Below are 16,685 nucleotides of genomic sequence, written 5' to 3' on the forward strand. Positions count from 1 at the left end.
GGGTAACTGTCCTCCCAATGTCGCACACCCCTCCGCGAACCAACGACACCGAGCTTTTGGCTGTGGACACGCCAGTTTATCGCGTCAGCCGGAGGAACCTGGGCCTTCCTCCCGAACACGGGCCCTTGGAATCCACTTCAACAACGAGCCTCCGGCCAGCCACGCAAAGCACTGCGTCGGTCATGCAAGGTACTCCTGTTTACGTTCAAAACCCCCGAGTGCCGAAATCGTTCCATGGCACTGCGCATGAAGACGTTGAGGATTGGCTGACTCAGTTCGAACGAGTCGCATCCTTCAATCAGTGGGACGACAACTTAAAGCTACGGAACGCCATTTTCTGCCTGGAAGACCATGCTTTGACATGGTATGAGAACCGAGAAGGCACAATAACATCATGGCCTCAGTTCCACCGTCTTATCGCAGAGGCGTATGTCAGCCTGGATAGGCGCGAACGAGCAGAACGGGCTCTACAATTTCGAAAACAGATGCCAAACGAGTCCGTCATGATGTATGTTGAGGACATGACGAAACTATTTTCATGTGCGGATCCCAACATGTCTGAAGAGAGAAAGCTGCGCCACCTCTTGCATGGGGTTAAAGAAGAGCTTTTTGCTGGTCTTGTACGTAGCCCACCAACCACAGTATCTCGACTGTTTGCTAAGAACTTGTCATCCTTCTGTACGCGCGACGGAATCCTCTACAAGAAAAGCGCCGGCAACAGTGACCGAGCCTATCTTCTAGTCATCCCTGCAGATCTCCGCGATGAAATCCTTCATGCTTGCCATGATGAACCCACCGCTGGACACTTGGGCTTTGCACGCACTCTTACCAGAGTGCGCCAGGCCTACTACTGGCCCAAACTTACCGCCACCGTTCATCGATAGGTTAGAGGTTGCCGCGAGTGCCAGCGACGCAAGACACCGCCATTGAAGCCAGCAGGTTTCCTGCAGCCTATTTCCCCACCGCTAGTACCATTCGACCAAATTGGTATGGACTTTCTTGGCCTTTTTCCTCTATCGTCAGCTGGCAATACGTGGATTATCGTGGCTACAGATTATCTGACACGTTACGCGGAAACTATGGCGGTGCCACGTGCAACATCCTCCGACGTGGCACAATTTTTCATGACGCAGATTGTCCTCCGCCATGGCGCCCCTTCATATGTCATCACTGATTGTGGCAAGGCATTTACAGCGCGTCTTTTTGAAGAAATTTTCCAACTAAGCCAGACACATCACCGAAAGACTACTGCTTACCATCCTCAGTCTAATGGCCTAACTGAGCGACTAAACAAAACAATAGCGGACATGCTTGCCATGTATGTCAATGTAAGGCATAAAACATAGGACGAGATATTGCCTTATCTCACATTTGCATATAACACGGCCGTCCAAGAAACAACTCGATTCACTCCGTTTCGCCTAGTATACGGACGCGATGTACAGACCATGCTCGACGCTGTGCTGCCATGTGCGGCTGACGACCAGCTGCTTACCGCTGACGCAGAAGAATTCACCAACTACGCTGAGGAAGCTCGCCAACTCGCCCGTAATCACATTACAAAACAGCAAGCAACAGATGCACGCCGATATTACGACCGCCATCGCTATGTCGTGTTCCAGCCTGGTGACAAAGTCTGGGTGTGGACACCTGTCCGGCGCCCGGGCCTGTCAGAAAAACCTCTCAATCGTAACTTCAGACCCTACAGAGTGTTACGTCGCCTCTCAGAAGTTACGTACGAGGTTATTCCAGACGGAACTGTACCGAGTTCTAGTCGTCAGTGCTCGTCTGACCTGGTGCATGTGCTTCGCATGAAGCCGTATTTTACCCGCTGATAGTCGTATTTGCCATCCGGATCAGTTTCTTTTTTTCTGTGAGCTTGCGGTTTTTTTTCGAGGGGGGGGGGGGGGGGGGGGAATAATGCCACCTTACGGTTTGAGGTAGCGCTTGAACGACGACGAAGTTGGAGACTCTCGCGCGCTTCGGCTAGCTAGGACTGTGGACTCTTGAGCTTGTGTCTTCGTGTTACCGTTTCTCGGGAACCTCTGTCTTGACTGTGTGTATCTGCCCCTGTTGCCGATACCCATAAATTCCTGTCTTCGTGACAATATTACGAATTAAAGGCTTGATTAGTTTGTTATACATCAAAAATATAATTTTCAAATTACGAAGTCTGGCTCTCTACTTTTGAATCACAATTGAATTAATCGTAGCTTATGTCGGAGGCCGGGTGTACCGGTCCGTATTCGTAATTTGCCATTGAGAGACCTTTACAAGGTTGTATAAGTGACGATGCCACAGCGCTGAGTCGAAACAACAACTACGCCTTACATGCGATCAATTATTAAACAATGCTGATCGAAGTCTTTTCCTCGGGATTCTTGTGCACCATGTTTGTTAGCATTAAACTGATCTAGAATAATTGTTCGATCTGGCATGTCTTAGCAGATATAAACAGAGAAGAGGACGGAAGTATAGGCGAGCTCCTATTACGGGTCCCAGAATATAAATCTCGAACACTAAGGCATATGTTCTGGTAACATTTTTTAGGTTCGGCCTGCCCCCTTATTTAGAATACATTGAAGTAGCCGGGTTTGTTGTCGGCCTGCACACGTTAGGAAGAAATCTGTGGCAAACAATGCTCAATAAACACATAGAATGACCAGATGTGCTACAGTATGAGATGAGCATCAGCAACGTTGTGAACGCAGCAGCTGGCGTGATATTAAGATGGCCGTTTTGCTGATGGAAGGACCAGGCCACTATTAACTAGATTTAAAACCTACAAAACAAGAAAGATAGTCTCCTTAAAACACGAATTACTGAAAGATAAAGACTTGGCAATGAGCGAAGATTTCTGCCAATCATCAAGTAAATTAGGGAAATAAATATTAGAAAACGGCAAATGTATAATTACATCTTTCAAACTGCAGTATAGAAGACTGAACTTGGATGGAAAAAGCTAGGGATACGGCGAGATTAGTGGCACACCTCTTGAAATGAGCAGTGTTGAAAATAGATGAAGAAAAAAGAACATATTAAGGGTAGAACTCTTCGCTCTGGCCGTGCTGTACCGTCGACAAGCTAGGAACACTTGAGGGGTGGTAGCCTAAAAGAAGAAAATTAAGCCGAGAGCTCAGTCCTATTTACTAACATTGGCAGTTTCGTCCCTAGAAAAGATACACTTTGTCGCATAATTAACGATTGTAACGACGGCATTACCATACATAGAGAAACATCGATAAATAGAAAACTAAAACGGCCTAATTGTTTCGATGTGAAAACAAATATGTAGTTTTTTGAAGTACTGAATAGGTATGTACATGTGGCGGCAGCGTTCTGCTCGCAATAAATGAATCGAATTGTTACTGTCCTGCGTCCATGCACACAAATTTAGAACTAATTTGGTGTTGTCTAAGGCTTACCTATAGAAAACACTATTACATGTGTATTACTGATCCCCATCAAGCGATCATATTTTTGCGATGGCCTTCATGACAGTGTTATTCAGTTTACCACGTGTTTCCAAGCAGCTCGAGCTATACTATTAGGCCACGTAATTTCCTAATATTGTCTGGGTTCACACCATATTTCTAAACCATGGTCAATCGAGCCGGACCGGTTTATTTCCATTTGCTCTGACCTCGGCTTATCGAAGATAGTTAGCCTCCCAACGCGCTTAAAATAACGCACCTGATTGCTCCTTGACATTATTCTAACGTGATCTACTATACATTTCTCTAAGGTGACGCATCTGCCCGGGCTGAGTGATCACGACATATTTCATTTTACGCTCACAGTCACAAAACTAAAACCTGCCGACAAAGAAAAAATCGTGATTACAGGAAAGCTAACTAACTACTCCGCCATCAACAGTGAACTCTTCTAATTTCATGGCATCTTCCAACCACTTCATCTGGAACGCTGCGTAGAAATAACTGATATTTTTTCAAAAACAGAATCAGTGAGTTAGTCACCAAATACGTTACCCTTCGATCTGTCTAGGCTAACAGTGAAACACCATGATATAACACATATCTTAATAAAAAACGCTTATTCCGAGCAGCAAAACATTCTCCAAAACTAAGCAATTGTCTCGATTTTGAGGAAGCGGTGATTGTTTTCTTTATTACACAAGCTTGCCATAAGGCATATTATAAAACCCATGCAAATTACCTTCCGTTAGGAACCGAAGAAGACTCCTCCTTTTATCGTTGTCGGTGAGCCATTTGGCGAAGTTCTCTTCCCTTGCTGCTGTTAGACCCACTTCCTGCAGAATCTGCGTCCGTGATGCCCTTGTCCCTGCACAAGTCCACAGCAGGTGGCGAACATCCACTTCTCCAGCTGGTGTGGAACATTTCGGGCATGTGGTGGGTCCGATATCTTCTTGAGATTCCCATCGGCATGCTACAGACGGGTTAAGGGCCGCCCCACCTCTTATCCTTCTCAGGGAACCCTCCTCGAATCTCATTAAGTTATGAGGGAAGGGGAATGTACACGGGGGAATTAGGCCGCGTGTACCTTTTCGTATAGAGGACGCTAAGATGGGAGTAGTGGAGCGGGCATCAAAAGGGAGCCTGGTGGGGGGTGCATTCCGGTTCGGAACTTCGTGTGTGAGGTGGTCAACTTTTCTCTGCTTAGCGTTCTCAGCATCGTCTTGTGTCCAATGTATCTGGATGCGTATATTTGTTTTTTATTGAGTCCGTGGACATCCTGGGTTACACATAGTGTCTTTATCACTTACTTCAGTAGTTTTATGGCGGCTAAGGAGTCTGTATAGAGGGGGGCTACTCTTACGGAATCTATTTTATTTGTGGCTTCTATAGCATCGCGGTTTGCATAGCATTCCATCACAAGTGGGTCCGGGTGCTCTGAAACATATGTGGTGTTTTTCTAAAGCACATGTGTGGGTTTCTAGTGGGTTTATGAAACACGTGGTAGGTTTCTGAGACACTATGTGTTCTGAAACATATGTGTGGTGGGTTTATAGCTTCTGTTTCTGTTCTACCGCAATTTTGTATAATTGATGCGTCCGTGCATTGAATACAGGTACCTGGAAGTACATCAACCACAGGTCGAGATGCCAGCTTTTCTTTATGATGAAGCCGAGCAGTCTTGTTTGTCATAATAGTCGTGAATTCCAACGGAGGGGGTCAGCCATTAGCGGTGTTTGTACTGTCACTTCGTAATAGAAGGATACTATGAGCATAATGTACTTTCACTTCATATTCTTTGTTGCCTCTCGCTGTTCATTTATGTCTGTCAACGAATTCAGCTGTACAAATTCTTGGGGAACAGGGATAGGGGTAAGTTTTAGTAAGGCCGTGATTGTGCGCATTGCGTGTCTATTAATTGTTTCCAATTCCGTTCACTGTCGCCTCGAGAGTCTTCGGAATTGGGCCTGCTATAGTATCTTCGGCTGTAACAGTATCCTCGGCTGTAACACCAATTGTGAAAGACGTTTTGCCATGTCCGCTCGAGCTCCTCCTCCCCTAGACGAAATGCGTTTCATCACGTTTAAGGAAGTCGCCGCTACGTTTTTCATCTTATGGAGCCACTGTGTTCCTTTGCTGTGAACCTGAACCTGACTGCCCTAAGTTACGCAAAATATTAGTTTTTGAAACGTGGCCTCCACATTTATTGAACACTAGCCCAAAGAAAATTTTGAGTCCGTACTAGGGAATATGCTATACAATCAGCCTGTAATATCATTCCTTAATAGCTGTAGGGAAGCAGTGCCTGTTCATTTGTGTGCTACTATGCTTAATGACACATTCACTCAATCATTATCATTCGCTAATATTCCTAATTAGATGCCAACATTAACTTCTGCATACTGTCGCCTCATTGATTCGATTGCATTTGATATAACCGGCACAAACCGTAATAAACAGTTTAAACCTTTAAGCATCCTGTGGATAGACGGTGTAACTAATATTGTAGCAATCTAGGAGAAGTGGAAGAACATAGCAGATACAAGGATAATTATTTTGGGGAGAGATTATTATGTCGGACGCGTAATCGTTGAGCAGCTGAGCTCCCTGCCTTCTCGATCTGTTCAGCGCTGCAACGATAGACACCGGTCGTAACAGGGTGGTAGCAGATGCGGGATATGCCGACACTCACGACGCATCCTCAACCGCTGGAGCCTCGCCGGAGCTTTCGCCTCGCTAACATTTCGACAGCCTCATTCTTTTGCCGATCAATCAGGACAAGATGTTGATGAGTGGCTCACTCCTTATGAACGTGTGAGCCGCTATAACAGCTGGGATTCGGTGGCTAAGCTTGCGAATGTCGTGCCCTTGACGCAGACCGTCTTGATGTGGATAGTCTCGGTGAGAACCACGAATACGTTTACAAAAGACGGCTTATACAAAACTCTTGCAAGTAGTTAGGAAGACCAGTTGAGAGAGTTTTGTAGAAACCGGCAAGGAATGTTTCGGCGGCCTAACTGCGAAGAGGAAACAAGCCAAGCAGATACTTGCTCAAAGTGTCCAGGCAGCAGGTGAAACTTGCATCATCTACATCGATACAATACTCAAGCTGTCCAAGACCGTAAACAGCCGGATGACTGAAGAAGATCAAATAGGTCACCTGCTCAAGGGCAATACGAAAGACGTCTACTAATTCTTCATTGCCAAGGGCAACTTTATTTTGGTCTCTGATGCTCTTCGACAATGCCGGACATTGGAGGCCCTCAAGAATCGTCGCATTTTACTATGTTTTGCTGGCTGGAATGTCACTACCATGGCCAGTGTCGAAGAATCTCAATCCCAGTCTCCTGTGCGCTAACTGTGAGATTGTTCGGGATGAGATTTCACGACGTGAGCAGCTTAACCTGACCACTGGATTCGCAGAAGACGCATATGCTATTCCACACTGTGCATGTGCGTACTCGCCGACGTCAGCAAATGCCACCGAACTCGCCTGCCGCGATGAGCTGGACACTTCACGACGAAGACCTGACCAGATTTACTAACATTTTTGTTACCATCAGCGAAAAAGAGTCCCGCCCTTCAATCGTGCAGCGTGCTGACACCGGACAGCTACATCGACACGGAACCACCATTCGGATACTCGTCGCGTTCTACCACGCAGAAGTCCGCTGACCACACGTGCTACCAGTGTGGTATCGCGAGTCAGATTTCCCGGTGCTACAATTGGCGCACGTTGTTTAGGTAGTACAGCCGTCCGATGACATCGAACCGACCCGCTGTCCAGTCCTACACCGACACTTATCAGACAGATCATCCTACCCGGAGGGGCCGTTCACAAAACGAATGATTCCGAAGCTTCTCCCTCGTCCGACCGCAGTGTGACACCACCTTCTTCATTTAATATGCGCCGTTCCCCGTCACTACGGCACCCATTGCCGCCACCCTTGAAGGAAAACTATGCAGCGCGGCCGATGGAGGTGCTGTCACTGGACAATGTCGCTGCAACCTAATATTCTTTCTGGTGCTTCCATGTTGAAGAATAAAGTTACTGCGCTTCTTGGCGGTTTACGTTATATGGCGCTAGTAGACACCGGTGCTTCTGTTTCGCTCTAGAGTTTTGATTTTTACGAAATTTTCAAGAATGCTTCAAAGATATGTTTAGTTAGATCAAAACTGCTAATTTTATGGAGTGAGTGGAGAGACGTTACATCCTGTTGGGCTGCGCAACAATAAAGTTTCCTTGGGGGCATGGTACTTCCGGCGGAGTTAACACTACTTCCTCGATCTACACACGACATAATCTTTAATATTGACTTCTTGCGCATGTGTCGCGTTTAAGTTAATTGTCAGAGGGGAGCGCTAAGTCTCCCTCGTGAACTTTTGGAAACGTTATAAAATTATGAAGACTTTGTGTGTGTGATGAAGTCGTCGTACCGCCCTATTCTGCAGTGTACTTCCATGTATCCTGTTCCCGTAATAATAACGACTTATTTGAGGCTACTGTGGCATTTCTTCATTTACAGTACGTCAACAAAATTGTGTTAGTTCCGCATTTCTTAGTTTACGTGCACAATAGTCCTACCGGAACGCGAACTATAAATTGCTCACCGGAACCGGTTGCTTTTCCAGCGGGCTCAAAGCTAACCTCATGTATCGCAGCTATCCCGAATTATGTGAGTCTCATTACTTCGGCATCCAATAACCTCGTTACTTTACTCACTCGTCTGCTGACCAGAAGCTTCTTCCAGTGATCAAAATTAGTGCATCGTCGAACGCATCCCAGCGCCAGGTCTTGAAGAACCTCTTGTCCTAACGCGCCTCTGTTTTCGTTTTGGCGCAGTCCGACGGCTCGCAACGTTTTCCGTAGTTTTGCGCACGTCTTATGATTGACATGGCATGTGTCGATCCTATCCGCCAAAAGCCATACAGCGTGTCGCCCTCAGCGCGCAAGGTCTTCACCGATAAAGTCCGTTCAACAGGAGCGTAATTCAGGAGTGCTTCCGTCCTTAGGTTGCTACCGCGATAGTGGTAAAACAAAGACGGAACAAGGAGGTTCCGCATGGACTAACGTCACCTCAACTACACCAGGAAACGGACGTGCATCCTCTCCCGCTCATTGACGACGTCATATATTTCCATTTCTGCGCGTTTTATTTCTCTTCTGTGGATTTGTGATTGGCGCATTAGGAGATTTAGATGGACCCTGAGGACGAGGTAAAGTCTGCATTACGACGGATAGCCTATTTGAATCTATTGCGATGTCCTTCGGCCTATGTAATGTACCGACTACGTTTGAAAGATTTATGGACACAATACTTTGCGGCCTCAAGTGGGAAATATGTATTTGTTACTCAGACGATGTTTTTGCCGATTCGGAGGGAATCTGAAAACAGACCGAAGAGGACGAAGACGAGGTTTGGGAGCGCGCGTGAGAGAGACACAGAGCGTCATGTTGGCAGAATGACAAAAGTAAGGACAGCCGGGAGTAAACGCACTGTAGAGGTGTCATGGCGTCCGCCCTGTTTCTATATTTTTTTGGCGCCGAAACCCGGGAGATAATGTGAGCTCCTCCAACGATCCTTCCTGGAGTTTGCGAAAGGAACGCCAACGATCATCCAGGAAGATACCAGGATATCCGCCAGCGAACCCCACCGGAGAGGGAAGAAAAGGCCTCAACGGGACATGACTTCATGGAACGCATAAAAAGGAGGTGCATCATTTTAGCGAGAATGTCAGACCCGGCTGTGCCATGAAGCAAGTAAGCTTCCCAAATCGAACGAACGGACTATTCTTGACTTAAAGCTCATTCACGCCAGGCTAAAAACCTGCAACGATGGTCTGCGCGTTCTGAATGAGAAAGATGTATGTCTTCAAAGTCTACGGTTGTGCAAAAGACGTCGCAGCTGTACAGGAGTGCGAGGAGATTGCCACATGGGCAATGAGACTCCTCAGCCGCCACATCGAGAGTGTTGAGGCGCTTACTCCCGCTGCCGACAGCCGTCGTTTTACGAAGGCAGCAGATGAGCTCCCTGCAGCAGCTGCTTCGTCTGGGAATGCTACTTTACCGGAAACCACCGACGCCGACATTGAGATTAAAGAGAGGCAAGTGGTAAGTGCCACCGTTTTTGATGCCGATGTCCAATTTTCATTTATTCGAGCCAACCCCAAAGGCATCAACGGAGGAAGCACAATGCAAAGAGGAATCGCAGAAATTCATTAATAGGAGTGATGATAACTGGGCCCAGAGTGATGTCAGCAGTCACCGAGGAGCGCCTGCCTTACTGCAGGAAACACCTTTATGCGAGCGTCATTGCAATCATGGACAGATCCAAGTGGTGGTCTCCCAGAGTAAAAGCATCGAGTTGATTACACGAATTCAAAGGCGGAGAGAGGATTCCAGGCTGTGCACAAGGGAGATTGTTTTCGGACTGCCAACTGAAGAAGACTTTGAAACAACGCGACATCTTAGTCCTGTACCTGATTAAATACCCTTGAAGAGAGAATCCAAAAGAATCCAGAAGGAAACAACAAAAAAGGACGAAAGTGCATTCACTGGCTCCGTGCAAGACAAAGAAAGCGAACAGAGAACCTCCATCGAAGAACTAAGAAGCGGGACTTTTGAAAATTTTGTGTAGAAGAAACACGCCCAAACGAAAGACCGAGGTCAAGCAATGCTGCAAGCATTTATGCAGTGTGCAAGGGAGATGAAGAAAGACAACAAACCGTAGAATATCGTGAAAAAGTGCCGAACACAGTACCACAAGCGCAGATAGAAACCAAGGCCAGTGTGCAGAAAAAGAACACGATGGAAAGCCAGTGTTTTGACAAAGTGTTGTGTTGTGCCAGATTGGTGGTGTCGGTGTGTCAGTGCTGCCGTCGAAGGTGTTCGTCAAAACATCGAGCTGCGGCTGTGTATTTCCAGTACTGTGCACTGTTGCTGGTTTGCCAGCGTTTTCATTTTGGCACAGAGAGCTCTACACGGGGAGTCATTAATAAAACACCGCAGATAGTCATCATAAGTGGTGCCACAGGCTCGAGAAGACTATCCAGGTGCCGCAGTACATAGTGGTCTCTTACATGAACCAAGGACTCGATGTATCGGGGCCACTCAGCCAGACGAATCAACGAAGTTTGTTGCGACACGTATAGCAAAAGGTGCTGAAGAACTTGGACGCGAGTGTGCGCTACAGTCTACTATTTTAGTATATGCTGCCGCACCCCTCGTTGTTCTGCACTGGCGGCGCTCTTGTTGTGGAAGCTGAAAACCGGCCTTCGTGGAGTATATCATGTCATGGTTGACTTCATCATGGTGGTCATCAGAGACCATTGATGTGACACTGTTCCAGCTTCGAGCCGTCTAGCCTCAGGGCGCGGAGCGTGTTGCAGATTCAGTGGGAATCTGCAAACAGACTGAAGAGGACAAATACGAGGTTTGGGAGCGCGCGTGAGGGAGACTGATCGCCATGTTGGCAGATTGACAAACGTAAGGACAACCGGGATTAAACGCCGTGTAAAGGCGTCCTGGTGTCCGCCCTGCATCTTCTAAAGATGTTGCTATTTTTAACCGGACAGTCACTGAACATAACACGCGAATCGCTATTGTTTTAGGCTGCTGCGAAAGGCTGTACTTGTCCTGAATTCCACAAAGCACCGGTGTGGCGAACGTCAAGTGCTGGTACTCGGATATCTCGTCGACCGCGACGGCATTCTATCCGATCCACAGAAGACTATGGCAGTTTCTTCATTCCAACGAACACAAGCTAAAAAGGCGCTCCGCGGGCTTTTGGGGCTGTATTTGTACTTTCGATGGTTGGTCCCGCGATTTGCCGACGTCGCTTTATCTCTGAGATTGCTTCTAAAAAAGTATAAGCAAGTCCTTCGACTGTACCCAAGACTGTGACGCACCTGTTCACCAGTTTAAGTTTCTACTTACGTCACATTCCATACTATGGTACTTCAACCCTTCTTCTCCGACGGAAGTCCACAATGAGCAACTGGGATTGATGTCGATACTGCGCATAGACGACGTTCCAAAAACGGCGAACAAATATTTTGCGTATTCTAATCGTTCCCTCAGCAAACCTCAACGTAACTGCACAATTACGGAGCAGGAGTATCTGGCTGTAGTTTTTGCCGTTCAACGATTTCGGTGCTATCTCTATAGACGCCATTTCACGGTTGTGACAGACTATCATGCCGTGTGGTGGCTCATTCACCTTCGTAACTAATCTGATCGTCTGGCACACTGGGCCCTTCGTCTGCAGGAGTACGACTTCACTGTTTCTTACACTAGTGGCCGCAAACACGCCGATGCAGCTTCCTACGACCGTATGTGACTCTACCGATTTCAATTAATACATCGCCTTTGTCGTGCCTAGGTTTCCCGACGCCTCGGCTGTGCGGACTGATCTACCCACATAAGCTTCGAGCCACTACTTCCTGCTCCGCGGGATCCCACAGTTACCAGCCCCTTTTGTCTCCGTGATGACCTTCTTCCTTTACAAAAAGGCTTTCTCAAGAACCGAAGCGAATTGTCTACTCGTGGTTACTGAGAGCCACCACTCGTTCATCCTGCGTACCACGCACGAACACTCCACTTCCAGTCACCTGGACTCTGCACGAAAACTCCACCGTGCCCGCGCAGGTTTTATTGGCTCAAGATGCGCCAGGCAGCTTAACGATATGCGGTGGGCTGCACTGAGTGCCAGCGGGACAAATGCCCTAAGACCATGTCATGGGGCCTGCTGCATCCATTGCCTACACTACGTGGTACATTAGAGAAAGTTGGAGTTGACCTTATGGCTCGTTTGCCGAAGTCTTCCGACGAAAATCGTTGAATCGTGGTTTGGGCAGACTACCTCATCCTGTACTGTGAAACAGCCTCTCTTTCTTCGCCCGCTACTCACCACGTTTCCCTGTCCTTGCTCCGTTTTGTCATCCTGCGCCATGGACCTCTGCAATTGATTATCAGTGACCGAGGTCGCCACTTTAAAGCAGGTGTTGTAGAAGAGCTTTTTCGTTTGCGTGTTTCGCATTTGCGACACTTTACACCAAATAACGCTCAAACCAACGGTTTGACGGAGCGAACAAACCGCATATATGTCAACGTGCTCTCTATGTACATCGCATCAGACCCTAAGAACTGGGATACCGCATGTATCGGCAACATACTGATCAATCATTTTTGTCTTTTGGCAGGCCTTCTTTGCTGAGCTGTTTCACATTATGGCTGCGGCTGAGCGGCTACGTTTTCAGAACTGACCTACGAGCCCATTCGTTGTAGAAACGGACAATGGCCCTTCGTTTGCGCATCAAGGGGAATCAACGTGGAAACGTGCAATTACCTGGCATCAGAAAGTTTGGCTCTTGCCAGATGCCTGCTGATCACAGTACCTTACGTTCCACAAGTAACTACGCACTGCTTCATCTTTGCAACTGTGACGTCGAATCACGCGGCTCAGCGGACACCTTTAAATGACCGTGCAGCATCGACTTTCTTCTGTCGGCAGGCCACCGGCATTATCGGCAGCATGCTTAGCAACCAATTTTGTTTTGCGCTACAGGTTAGTAACAAAGCTTCTGTGTACTGTTACCGTAGCGATCACCAATTGTTGTCGCTGCCTGCCCAAAGCGTATCAAACTTATACTAGTTCACATTACATTATTTCCTTCTAACCTACTTCTTTTAAGGTGATGCTGAGACAACCCCAGGACTTACGCTAGAGCAGTTGGTGTCATAGTTTCTCGACGGCCAAAAGAGAGCCCCAGGCAATATCTAAGAAGTAATCACAATACGGAACAATATCCAACAGCATATGCTGACGTTAAACAACAAAATAGATGGCATTGCAAAACAATTGTTATTGGCAAACTGACAAAACAAGTAAGCGAAATAGAAAAAACTGTACCAAAATTTGATGGCCCGTTATCCTCTCTCCTAAATAAGGTGGATGACTTAGGAAACTAATGCCGTCGCAATAATCTAATAGATTATGGTTTGGAAAAGCCTGGGAACGAGACAATTTAAGAACTTGAAGAAAAAGTAAAAGACGACATAATAATAAAGAAGATAGGTGTATTGCTTACAGGTATCGAAAAACTTCATAGGCTTGGACGTAAGTCCAGTAATAAATCAAGACCAGTGATCATAACATTTCCTGACAGTTGAGAAAAGACATCTATTTAGCAAGCGCCTACATATTAAAGGGCTCGTCATATTCTAGCTCGGAAGACTGCTCAAAGCCCGTTCGTGAAGTGCATAAACGCTTGTAGAACAGCGCTGCGGAAGAAAAAGCAAAGGGTGCCAAGAGAAAGCTCTTCTTTGATAAAATCTGCATTGATAGTGTCATGCTTGCCTAGGACATGGGGAAAGAAAGCGTATCAGATTGGTAAATGAGAAAAAAATAATAGCAGAAAAAGTATGATTCTACGTCTCTGAAAATATAAAACGTAAACTGCAGGAGTGGAATCAAAAGGGTACCAAAGCTTGAGGGGCTCCTTTTTTCTAACAATACAAAAATCGCTCTGCTAATTGAAACATGGTTACATGATGCAATTCTCGGTAGTGAATGCGTACCTACTGGTTACAATGTACTTCGGAAAGACCGCGCTGGTTGAGATGGTGGCATCTATATAATCTACAAGAACTCATTACGAGTTTTAAGGATGTTTGATGTGCCTAATGTAGGGAACATTTTCAGTAAAGTTTCTTGTGGTGCAGTCAGATATATTATGGGTGTGACTTACGGGCTACCTTCTACGCCTCAGTTTTAACTGATTAGAAAACCTATATGAACACAGATACAAAATGTGGCGTTTGGATAATTCTAGCAGGTGACTTCAGTTTGCGTAATCTTGACTAGACTATAACGTTCCTCAATAATCATAATGACAGAATATTCCATGCTATGTTGGACATACCCTTTTCTTTTTGATATATCTAAACTTGTTAGTCTACACATCAGGATACACGACAGCTCTGAATCTGTATTGGACCTTTTTTTTGTGAGTGAATCGATCAGTGCCAACCCAAGATATGAAATAGTCAAAGGAAACTCCGATCACCAGGCCGTGCTCCTTATTTTGTCTTATGTCGCTATTGATAACATTCTCAAAGAATTAATTTTTTTTCAACATATCACGTGCTAATGATACATAAATAATTGACATCTTATCTTTCATTTTGATAGTTTTGCAAACTATAGCGCAAATGTAGGCGATATGTGGGTTAATTTTAAGGACCTTGTCATGGTGTGTATTGGCCGTTTCGTGCCAACCATTGCAAAAATAAAAAAAAAGAAACGGGAGAATCCCTCAATATTTCGTAGGTCATTACAAAGGCACAGAAAATTATAACTGCTTAAAAAGAAAAGGCAAAGAGCTGATAATTCAGTATGCCTGCTTGGAAAAATTTCCACCTTCTCAAGTGAGCTACAAAGACAAGTAGCATTCGACAAATAATATTTTGGTGAATTACTGCCTAAATTTATCACCAACGCACCAGAAAAATTTTGCCGTGGAATCTCACCGCTATCCGAGTATTCTCATGCGTTTGAAATCACTGTGATCCTAACCCATGACGCGAAAGAAATATCCACCGCTTTTAACGAATACTTCAAATCTGCGTTCACTACTGATATTGACATAACACCTTTTTTGAACCATCCTTGCGTCTCATGCGTGATCTGGTCATTATTGAACAAGGTATAACTGAACTGCTCCTGAATCTTGCCCCAAGAAATCCCCGGGCAATATATTATAAGAAATGCATTCCTATTTAAGTACGCTCAGCAGGTATCCAAGTGTTTGCTAATACTTTTCTCAAGGTCTCTAAACGATGGACAGGTGTCGAGCGACTGGAGACGGCCAGAGTTCCACCAGTTCATAAAAAGTGAAAGTTGCAGTGCATTAACATTTACCGGCCGATCTCACTAACATCGACAGCCTGCACAATTATGGAGCACAAGTACGTTATGTTATAAAATTCAACTGTGCGCGGGAGCATTTTGTTGTGAACGTTGAATAAATTCCTCCTTTGGCTCTCATTATTCATGTTATGCGGGACCATTTTGTGACATCTGAACATTTATAGCATAGCAATGTGATGACTTAAAGCGACCATATTGAATGTATTCAGCAGAACCTTGACTGAAGTATATATACCTGATATGAAAGAGCACATCAGAGAGAATTTCTTCACAGAAGTTGCCACGAGTTCTCACGGTAGAATGTATTTTAAGGACTATGGCGGAAGCCTCCTTCTGTGCCGCCATAAGAGGTGCGTTAGACTGGTGGCTAGCTTCAGTTTGGAGAGAAATTAGGTGTTTGTGAATTTGAAGACATTTCCGGCTTTGGAGTTCCAGAGGTTTAGTGTGCGTGTTCCAGAAGGCGATTCTAGAGCCCATTACATCTCCTGCAGGAGGAGTATCACACAATCTTGTATTGCCCCCAGTGGAAATCAGTCCGCAATACATCAGCAGTTGTATTTGCATTGCCTTGGTTCAAAGGTACCAGCTTTCCGAACCTTGGAATGTATATTTTAGCCTACTCTCCGGCCGCAAACGGTTGCGTGCTTGTTATATTAGCGATTTAAAACACACGTTTGATTTACAGATGAAGTGACCTGTTTGACGCCTTCTTTCACCTTTTCCCGGGAGGTCATAGCTTTGGCTCTATGTCATGTTCCTGCAGTGTGGATATCAATGGTTGTTTAGAAAACGAACTGAATGCAATTACTTAATGGAATTTTGGTACAAGTCAAGGTCGTTTCGACATTGTAGGGTGGTAATGCTATAGCCGTTTTTAGAATAACACTATTATTATACAATAATTTTCGTAAGGGGTAAATGTGCCGGCATAAAAAAAGCATATTTGGAAACATTATGCCATGGGCCGTAAATCGTCTGCAGTTTGTGCGTGTGTGTGTGTTTTTTGTGTCTCGCAGCTACTTTATGACGATATTCTGCCGTCAATATGTTCACGAAATAATACAATGATGAATCAAAAGTTTTTTCGTTGTTTGCCCATACAACCGGCATCGATGCATAGCATATTTCATCTGGCATGAAATTAAGCTGGTAAATTTAGAGATTTGCATCCTTTGTCAGGAGTGGCAATAGTTAAAATTCAACAGTGCTTGAACCCTGTAATGTATACTATTCATAAAGGTGAAGCTTTAATAGTGGTCCACGACTTCATCATTCAGACGTAATCGATGCGGTAGATTTGTTGCGGGCTCGTTGTCAAAGT

The sequence above is a fragment of the Amblyomma maculatum genome, chromosome 11, assembly GCF_055883805.1.
Source record: "Amblyomma maculatum isolate TAMU_Amacu chromosome 11, ASM5588380v1, whole genome shotgun sequence".
NCBI classification, from domain to species: domain Eukaryota; kingdom Metazoa; phylum Arthropoda; class Arachnida; order Ixodida; family Ixodidae; genus Amblyomma; species Amblyomma maculatum.